This window comes from Carya illinoinensis, chromosome 10 (genome assembly GCF_018687715.1).
Source record: "Carya illinoinensis cultivar Pawnee chromosome 10, C.illinoinensisPawnee_v1, whole genome shotgun sequence".
In the NCBI taxonomy this organism is placed as follows: domain Eukaryota; kingdom Viridiplantae; phylum Streptophyta; class Magnoliopsida; order Fagales; family Juglandaceae; genus Carya; species Carya illinoinensis.
Genome location: NC_056761.1, coordinates 36,215,405 through 36,226,733, shown reverse-complemented (window position 1 = coordinate 36,226,733; position 11,329 = coordinate 36,215,405).

The window sequence follows — 11,329 nt, the reverse complement described above, 5'->3', positions numbered from 1 at the left end:
CATTACACAGGTGTTCCTGCAAATCTGCAACGGAACTCGTTAGCTCCTCAGGAAGCTCCGCCTCGACCACAAGCTGGCGGGGAGCCATAAGGAGCGCATGGTAGACCCCATGGTCCCCAGGGCCTAACCCCTCCCGTTCATCCACCACCGGGATAAGCTGCCAATCAGCAACTTATTAGAAGAGCATCCAATAAAACCATGAGAAATGTACTAAAATACGCCATAATGGAAAGGTTTGTACCCCAAAGATTGACATGATTGGGAGCACTCAAGGCCCCAGCTAGAATGGGTCTTGGACTACGGCATTCAACGGTAACCACATCGGGTGCCCCCTCCTTGGCCCAACAGAGCACGAGAAAAGTGGCCACGGGAAACACAAGAAAATAGTGAGGCTAGGCGCCTTCCCCCTGGAGAGAGTAGGGAAGAATCCCTCGTGATCGAAGGTGTTGAACCCAAGGTTTTAAGTTTTGTGTAATTATATATCTACACATTGATTTTGATGATAACAAATGAATTCAAAAAATAAAGGAATCTCAAGCTCAAGTTGTCTACACAATGGAGTCAAGCACATCAAAGAAACAAGCATGAGCAAGAAAGGAACAAGTTCACATTAAAATTATAGATTAATGTTGTAAATCTCTTAAAAATTTGAAATTAGGATTAAGGCTCAAAATTAATATTTTATCATAAAGCATTAAAATACATTTTCTACATGTGCATGAATTTTTTGAAAATTAAATTTGAAAATTTTGAAAGATGATTGATAGTCATCTTTCACATATGCATGCATTAATTAAAGGGTTGAATTTTGAAAATATTAAAAATGTGATTGTCATCTTTCACATGTGCATGTTTTATTTGAATATTTTTAAAAGTGATTGATGTTTTTTTTTTTTACTTATGCAAAAGGTAGATGATTTTGTTTGAAAAATTTAAAAAGTAAAGTATGCTCTTTTTGTCATATGCAAAAAGTAAAATATTAGGTTTGAAATATTTGAAAAGTAAAGTGTGCTCCTTTTGTCATATGCCAAAAGTAAAAGATTAGGTTTGAAATTTTTGAAAAATAAATGATGTTGTCTTTGACAATTGAAAAAGAAGAGCATTTTATTTGAATTTTTTGAAAAAGTGAATGATGTTGTCTTTGACATGTGAATCTTTTTAAATTTGAATATGAAGTCTTATATGCCTATAAATAGATCATTTGAGAGTTTCACATTTACAACACCAAGAGCATACAACATTCATTCAAAACTTTCATTCTCTCTTCTCTAAGTATTGAGCCTTAATTCTTGTTCATTTTGAGAGATATAGTTTGTGCTGTATTGTTCTTATTCCACTCATTGAGGAGTGTTTTCTAATAACCTACCCACTATCAGCTCTTGTATCAGTAAAAGGGTGTGTATAACCCTTGTGCGTGTAGAAAGTGCTCTACACAGGGAATAGTTGAATCACAACGTGTAAGGTGATTGTAAGTGTAGAGGGTGTTCTACACGGATCCTTTGTAGCGGTGTTGTTCAAAGGTATAATAGGTTTCTATCTCCACCTGAAGGAGGTTGAATAGTGAATTTGGGAATCCTCAAGGGATAGCTTGAGGCGAGAACGTAGGCGATGGGGCCGAACCTCGTTAACATATTGAGTTTGCTTCTCTCTTACCCTTACTCTTTATATTTATTACTATTTCATATTTTGTTTATATTTTATATTGTATATTTGATTTATAATTGTTATTTTTTTTAATACAACTCAATTCACCCCCCCTCTTGTGTTAGTCATCTGGGCAACAATTGGTATCAGAGCTAAAAACTCTATTATAAGATTAACTATTTTTTGAGTTAAGATCTTATGGCTAACATTGCAGTTTCATTTAGTGAAGGCCGAAGGTCAATCTAGCAGTCGGCCTCCACTATTTTGTAGAGATAATTACTCATTCTGGAAAGTTAGAATGAGAATATTCCTTCAGGCTCAAAGTCGAGAAATTTGGAAATGCATTGTAAATGGACCTTATATTCTAACAAAAATGGTTGATGGAGTAAAGGTCAAAAAGGAAGAAAAAGAGTTTGATCGTGAAGACGATAGACTTTATACTTTGAATTTAATTGCTATGAATTTATTATTTAATACTCTCAATGGAAATGAGTTTAATAAAATAATGACTTGCGCTACGGCAAAAGAAATTTGGGATAATTTGAAAGTTACTTATGAAAGAATTTCGCAAGTTAAGGAATCAAAAATTTATATTCTTACTCATGAATATGAAATGTTTAAGATGAATGATGATGAATCTATTTCTAGTATGCACACTCGTTTTACTAACATCATAAACAGCTTGACAGCTCTTGACAAAATTTATTCCAATGTGGAAATAGTAAGAAAAATTCTCAACTCTCTTCCAAAACGCTGAGAATCAAAAGAGACAGCGATTCTTGAAACTAGAGACCTCAAGAAACTTGAAGTGAATGAACTTATCGGGTCACTTATCACCATGAGTACACATTGAAAAGAGGAGAAGAAGAAGAAAAGCCAAAGAAGAGCTTGACACTTAAAGCAGTTCCTCATAAAAGTGAAAGTGATGAAAATGAGGAAAATGAAGACAAAGATGAAGAAATTGCGATGATAACAAGAAGAATTCAGAGGTTCTTAAAGAAAAATAAAACTTCTCCGAGAAAATCCTTCAAAAAGTTTTCCAAAAAAGATTCAGGTAAAAATGACACTTTAATTTGTTATAAATGCAATAAGCCTGATCATATCAAGCCATATTGTCATCTGCTAAAGAAAGATCGAAACAAGGGCAAGAAAGCAATGAAAGCTATATGGAATGATAATTCAAGTAGTTCAGATAGTGAAGGAAGCAATGGAGAATCTGTAAATCTTTGTCTTATGACTAAAGATGACATTGAGGTAACAAATCTTGATAATATTGAAGATCTTTCATATGAAGAATTGCAAAATATTTTAGAAGAAGTTTATGAGGCATTTGAAAAATTGGGTATTAAGTATACTGCTTTGAAAAAGAAAAATTCTTCTTTAACAAATGAAATTGATATTTTAAGAAAAGAAAGTATCATTTTAAAAGATGAAAATCTTGAATTGAATAAGAAGAAAACCGATTTAGAAAATATTGTTGAAAACTTTACGAATAGAAAAAGAAATTTTGAAAAACTTCTTAGTAGTCAAAGATGTGTTTTTGACAATGCAGGTTTGGGATATATGTCAAAACAAAAATGCAAACCTTATAAAAATTTCTTTGATAATCCTTCTACATCAAAGGCCAATATTCAAAATTCTTTTCATAAAAATAATTTTTTCAAAAAAATATATTATTATAATCAATCAAGTTCTTCATATATATCTCATGCTATTTGCAATTTCTGTAACAGAAATAGTCATAATTATCATACTTGTCTTATTAAAAGAAATCATACAATGACTATTAGGGCTATATGGGTACCTAAAAATCTTGTTTCTTCTAATACTAATAAATAAAGGATCCAAAGAACTTGGGTACCAAGAAAAATCATTTTAATTGTTTTTATAGGTATGCATGAAGTCATCCACAAGCAAAAACAAGTAGTTTTTATATAGTGGATGTTCAAGACACATGACGGGAGACAAGACTAAGTTCTTTGATCTTAGATCTAAAGAAGAAGGACATGTGACATTTGGAGAGAACTCGAAAGGGAAGATCGTGAGAATAAGTAAAATTGGTAATGAATCTTCTCTCATAATTGAAGATGTTCTACTTGTTGAATGTCTAAAACATAATCTTTTGAGCATAAGTTAATTATATGATAAAGGATTTACAGTTACTTTCAAAATGGATAAGTGCATTATTTTGAATGATCATTATTGTAATATTTGTTTTATTGCTTTTAGAAGCAATAATGTTTATACAATCGATTTTAAAGAAATTACCTCACAAGATTCTATTTGCTTTTCAGTTCAAAATGAAACTAGTTGGCTATGGCATAGAAGATTAGGTCATGCCAACATGGAACTTATTTCCAAACTTTCAAAAAATGATCTTGTGAGAGGTTTACCAAAAACATATTTTCTTAAAAATTATAAAATTTGTGATGCATGCCAATTTGGTAAATAAACAAAAACTTCTTTTAAAACCAAGAAACATATTTCCACTATTAGACCATTGCAACTGATACACATGAATCTTTTTGGACCAAATAGAGTTGCAAGTTTAGGAGGAAAATATTATGCATTTGTTATTGTTGATGATTTCTCTAGATATACTTGGGTCATCTTTCTTGCTCATAAAGATGAGGCACATACTGCCTTTACCAAGTTATGCAAGAGAATTCAAAATGAAAATGGCTATACTATTTCAAGTATCCGAAGTGATAGGGGAAAAGAGTTTGTTAATAAAAATATTGAAACATTTTGTGATGAAAATGGTTTTGTGCATAATTTTTCTGCTCCTCGAACTCCTCAGCAAAATGGGGTAGTAAAGAGGAAAAATAGATCTCTTCAAGAGATGGCAAGAACAATGCTCAATGAGAACAACTTGCCTAGTTATTTTTGGGCCGAAGCGGTAAGTACTGCATGTTATGTTATAAATTGAGTTATGCTAAGGTCTAAGTTAGATAAAACCCCCTATGAGCTTTGAAATGAGAAAAAGCCCAACATTGGTTACTTTCATGTATTTGGATGCAAATGTTTTATTTTGAACGACAGGGATAATTTAGGCAAGTTTGATGCAAAATCTGATGAAGGTATCTTTCTCGATTATTCTACTAATAGTAAAGCTTATAGAGTATTCAATAAAAAGACTTTGACTGTACAAGAATCTATGCATGTAATATTTGATGAATCTAATTCTCCACTCTCCAAGAAATCTATTGATAAAGAAACAGGAGGTATAAATAATACGGAAAGTCTTAATCTCAACAAAGAGAACACAATAGAGGAAGTTCAACATGGAGCCATCAGGAAATATCATCAAAATTTAATACAAGATATAACCAAACAGTGAAAATTTGTTAAAGATTATCCAGTGGAACAAATTTTGGGAGAACCTTCACGAGGTGTAAGTATTCGATCATCTCTTAGAAATATTTGCAATCATACTGCTTTTCTATCTCATATTGAACCCAAAAATATTGATGAAACACTTCTTGATGAATCTTAGATTCTAGCTATGCAAAAAGAGTTGAATCAATTTGAAAGAAATGATATTTGGATACTTATTCCTAGACCCAAATTATACCATTATTGGAACAAAATGGATTTTTAGAAACAAGAGAGATGAGTCCGGAATCATTACTAGAAATAAGGCTCAACTTGTAGCCCAAGGTTTTAATCAAGAAGAAAGAATTGATTATGATGAGACATATACACCAGTCGCAAGATTAGAAGTTATTCGAATGCTACTTACATATGCTTGTTATAAAGATTTCAAACTTTTTCAAATGGATGTTAAAAGTACTTTCTTAAATGGTTTTATAAATGAAGAGGTATATGTTGAGCAACCTCCAGGTTTTGAAAATCATATTTCCCCAAATCATGTTTTCAAACTCACAAAAGCACTATATGGACTCAAACAAGCTCCTAGAATTTTGTACGAGAGACTTAGTGGTTTCTTGATTGAAAAAGGTTTTTCAAGAGGAAAAATCGAAACAACTCTTTTCATTAAATATTGTTGAACCCAAGGTTTCAAGTTTTGTGTAATTATATATCTACACATGAATTTTGATGATAACAAATGAATTCAAAGAATAAAAAAGTCTCAAACTCAAGTTGTCTACACAATGGAGTCAAGCACATCAAGGAAACAAGCATGAGCAAGAAGTGAACAAGTTCACATTAAAGTTATAGAGTAATGTTGTAAATCTCTTCAAAATTCAAAATTAGGATTAATGCTCAAAATTAATATTTTATCATAAAGCATTAAAATACATTTTCCAAATGTGCATGAATATTTTTGAAAATTAAATTTGAAAATTTTGAAAGATGATTGATTGTCATCTTTTACATGTGCATGCCTTGATTAAAGGGTTGAACTTTGAAAATATTAAAAATGATTGATTGTCATCTTTTACATGTGCATGCCTTGATTAAAGGGTTGAACTTTGAAAATATTAAAGATGATTGATTATCATCTTTTACATGTGCATGCCTTGATTAAAGGGTTGAACTTTGAAAATATTAAAGATGATTGATTGTCATCTTTCACATGTGCATGTTTTATTTGAATATTTTTAAAAGTGATTAATGCTTTTTTAGACTTATACAAAAGGTAGATGATTTTGTTTGAAAAATTTGAAAAATAAAGTGTGCTCCTTTTGTCATATGCAAAAAGTAAAAGATTAGGTTTGAATTTTTTGAAAAAAATTAATGATGTTGTCTTTGACAATTGAAAAAGAAGAGCCTTTTATTTGAATTTTTTGAAAAAGTGAATGATGTTGTCTTTGACATGTGAATCTTTTTAAATTTGAATATGAAGTCTCATATGCCTATAAATAGATCATTTGAGAGCTTCACATTCACAACATCCAGAGCATACAACATTCATTCAAAACTTTCATTCTCTCTTCTATAAGCATTGAGCCTTAATCCTTGTTCATTTTGAGAGATATAGTTTGTGCTGTATTGTTCTTATTTCACTCATTAAGGAGTGTTTTCTGATAACCTACCCACTATCAGCTTTTGTATCAGAAAAAGGGTGTGTATAACCCTTGTGCGTGTAGAAAGTATTCTATACGGGGAATAGTTGAATCACCACTTGTAAGGTGATTGCAAGTGTAGAGGGTGTTCTACACGGATCCTTTGTAGCGGTGTTGTTCAAAGGTGTAATAGGTTTCTATCTCCACCTGAAGGAGGTTGAATAGTGAATTTAGGAATCCTCAAGGGGTAGCTTGAGGCGAGGACGTAGGCAGTGGGGCCGAACCTCGTTAACATACTGAGTTTGCTTCTCTCTTACCCTTACTCTTTATATTTATTGTTATTTCATATTTTGTTTATATTTTATATTATATATTTGATTTATAATTGTTATTTTTTTAATACAACTCAATTCACCCCCCCTCTTGTGTTAGTCATCTGGGCAACAAATATGAAAATGATGATATTTTTTTGATTCAGATTTATGTTGATGATATAATATTTGGTGCTACTAATGAAAATATGTGTCAAGCTTTTGCTAAGACTATGCAGGAAGAATTTGAGATGAGTTTGATGGGAGAACTTACATTCTTTCTCGGATTGCAAATTAAGCAAGCAAAAAGTGGGACATTCATCAATCAATCAAAATATTTTAAGGAATTACTGAAAAAGTTTGGGATGGAAGGTGTTAAGGAAATTGGAACACCAATGAGCCCATCAACTAAACTTGATAAAGATGAATCCGGTAAGCCAGTTGACTCGAAAATATATCGAGGTATGATTGGTAACTTATTATATTTGACAGCCAGTAGACCAGATATTATGTTTAGTGTGTGCTTGTGTACACGCTTTCAATCATCTCCAAAAGAATCACATTTAATTGCAGTTAAGCGCATTCTTAGATATCTTAGTGGTACAATTAACCTAGGGTTATGGTACCCTAAGTTCACATCTTTCGATCTAATCAGCTACACAGATGCTGATTATGCTGGTTGTAAAATAGATCGAAAAAGTACTAGTGGAGCATGTTATTTCTTAGGTCATGCACTAGTTTCCTGTTTTAGTAAAAAATAAAATTTTGTTGCACTATCTACTGCTGAGGCAGAATATGTTGCTGCGGGTAGTTGTTGTGCTCAAGTTCTCTACATGAAGCAACAACTTGAAAATTTTAAACTCATGTATAATCACATTCCAATCAAATGTGATAATACAAGTGCTATAAATCTTTCAAAGAACCCAATATAACATTCTAGAACTAAGCATATTGAAATAAGATATCATTTTTTTCGAGATCATGTACAGAAAGGCGATATAGTACTAGAATTTACAAACACACATGATCAGTTAGCAGATATTTTCACAAAACCTTTACCAGAAGATAGATTATGTATGATCAGAAGAGAAATAGGTATGATGCATGCTATGAATATCTCTTAAAAGATAGACCACAGTTAATAAAAATAGAGATAGATTTTTTAAATACTTTTACATAAACTTGAGATTCTTATCCTCAAGTTTGAGACGCTCATTCTCTTCATACAATATCATGTCATTCTTATCCATGGGAACCGGCAAGCGGAATGAAGAATCTAATAAATATTTCAACTGTTTATTTTTTTGCCGAATGATTCCTTCCCTTGTGTGAGACTCTTGAACAATTCGTTGAAGTATAATAATTTGTTCTTTTAACTTTTCAACTTCATGATTTCTAACTTGTAGCCATTGAGAAAAAACAACAATAGAGGAGGAGTAGCGAGTCCCAAAACTCACCAAGTCGTAGATAGTATCGGAATCTGACTTATTAGCCAAATTATTATTTTCTTGATGCAACATGGCACCAATGGCAGCTGCAGAAAGGACAGGAGGTTGAGGTGCAGAATGCCTCATGGATGGATCTAGAGAAATGTTAGAAGAATGAGCCATTGAGAAAATAATTGAAAGCTTAAAACGAAAATGTTGAAGAAATGCAGATGAGTTATAGAGATGAGAAGAAAACTTGATGCGGATTGGATGAACTTTAAGACTGATTTTATAGAGATAGCATAAAGAACAAGACGAGCTATCATCCAAGTCAAATAGCAATGTGATTTTTTTTACCAATCGGTGAAAATGATATTTTTTTAGAAAATCGGAGCCCTCAAACTCGATTGTCAACAACATCAGGCGATTTTTTTCAAATCTCCAGCCACACTTGTCGAATCACGGATGGATCCATTTTTTCAACTATCTACAGTTTCTACTAACGCACCGTTTTCTTCAGTCCATTTACTTGTTGCGGATCCTTTTTAATGATGCCAAAAGGGGGAGAAGTGTTAAACTAGAACATTAACATTGTTTTAATTGCTAAACTTGTTATATATGTTTGGAATTATATTCATACTTTTGCTTGAAAAACTAATGCACATTCTCAGGGGGAGCTTAAGTATTAATACAGGTTTCAGGTTCTATCAAGTATTTGTCATCATCAAAGAGGGGGAGATTGTTGAACCCAAGGTTTTAAGTTTTGTGTAATTATATATCTACACATTGATTTTGATGATAATAAATAAATTCAAAGAATAAAGGAGTCTCAAGCTCAAGTTACTACACAATGGAGTCAAGCACATAAAGGAAACAAGCATGAGCAAGAAGGAAACAAGTTCACATTAAAGTCATAGAGTAATGTTGTAAATCTCTTAAAAATTCGAAATTAGGATTAAGGTTCAAAATTAATATTTTATCATAAAGCATTAAAATATATTTTCCACATGTGCATGAATTTTTTAAAAATTAAATTTGAAAACTTTGAAAGATGATTGATAGTCATCTTTCACATGTGCATGTCTTGATTAAATGGTTGAATTTTGAAAATATTAAAGATGATTGATTGTCATCTTTCACATATGCACGTTTTATTTGAATATTTTCAAAAATGATTGATGCTTTTTTTTACTTATGCAAAAGGTAGATGATTTTGTTTGAAAAATTTAAAAAGTAAAATATGCTCCTTTCGTCATATGCAAAAAGTAAAAGATTAGGTTTGAAATATTTGAAAAGTAAAGTGTGCTCCTTTTGTCATATGCCAAAAGTAAAATATTAGGTTTGAAATTTTTGAAAAATAAATGATGTTGTCTTTGACAATTGAAAAAGAAGAGTCTTTTATTTGAATTTTTTGAAAAAGTGAATGATGTTGTCTTTGACATGTGAATCTTTTTAAATTTGAATATGAAGTCTTATATGCCTATAAATAGATCATTTGAGAGTTTCACATTTACAACACCAAGATCATATAATATTCATTCAAAACTTTCATTCTCTCTTCTCTAAGCATTGAGCCTTGATTCTTGTTCAGTTTGAGAGATATAGTTTGTGTTGTATTGTTCTTATTCCACTCATTGATGAGTGTTTTCTGATAACCTACCCACTATCAGCTCTTGTATCAGTAAAAAGGTGTGTATAACCCTTGTGCGTCTAGAAAGTGTTCTACACAGGGAATAGTTGAATCACCACGTGTAAGGTGATTGTAAGTGTAGAGGGTGTTCTACACAGATCCTTTGTAGCGGTGTTGTTCAAAGGTGTAATAGGTTTCTATCTCCACCTGAAGGAGGTTGAATAGTAAATTTGGGTATCCTCAAGGGGTAGCTTGAGGCGAGAACGTAGGCGATGGGGCCGAATCTCATTAACATACTAAGTTTACTTCTCTCTTACCCTTACTCTTTATATTTATTGCTATTTCGTATTTTGTTTATATTTTATATTATATATTTGATTTATAATTGTTATTTTTTTTAATACAACTCAATTCACCCCCCTCTTGTGTTAGTCATCTGGGCAACAGAAGGAGACACAGAAAGGGCATGCGGAGTGATGCTTGAAGGGCCAACACCTACAGGGGGAGGGGCGTGCCCTCACGACGAAGAGGACACAGACTCCCCAGACATCTGAGAGGAAGAAAGCCATCTCCCCTAACTTAGAAGCGTAGCAATACCCCTTCCACCACCCCTGGAAGGGGCCTTTGAGTAGAAACCCCCATGGAAGATAGGCCAGGAAAGGAGGGAGCAACATCATTGGAGTCCAGCGAGCTCTGCCGCAGCTTTTTCCCCTTCCCCTTCACTGGGGGACTAGTGGATCGCAGGCGCAACGGGTGGCCAGTGGGCCCCAGTGGGATCGAGGACCCCGCCTGGTGCAAAATCGCATGCGCTTGAAGATACTATCGCAGGCTACCCTTTCTCAACAGTGCGTTGGACTAGGTTTCTTCCGAGTAGGAGGTGACCTAGTCCCGCACAATCCCGAGATAGCTTTATTCCAAAGACTTCCCTGGGGGAGACTTCCACCCGAAGTAGGAAACAAAGAAAAAGTACTTGGAACCTGACGCTCTCTTGTCATACTACTGCTCTAGGCGAATCAATGGATAGATGGGATCAAAGCCGCAGATGTTTCCCCTCCTCTTCAGCACTCTATGAGTGAGGAAGAACTCCCTACTAGGCCAAGTGTCACGAGCCTCTTCCAATGCCCGTCGCCAAATCACGCAGCAACCCACCAGAATCCTCCATGTGATGGGAAGGAGTTGGGCAGATGCCACACCAACCATGTCCAGCACGTCACACACCGAGAGATAGAAGGGCAACCAAAGACCGTCAAGGAACATAAAAGGAAATAGTGCTCCCTTGTAGGCGAAACCCTCGAGGTCCACAACCCATTCATTCGGTCATGGAATGTCAAGGACTGTGCACCCCGT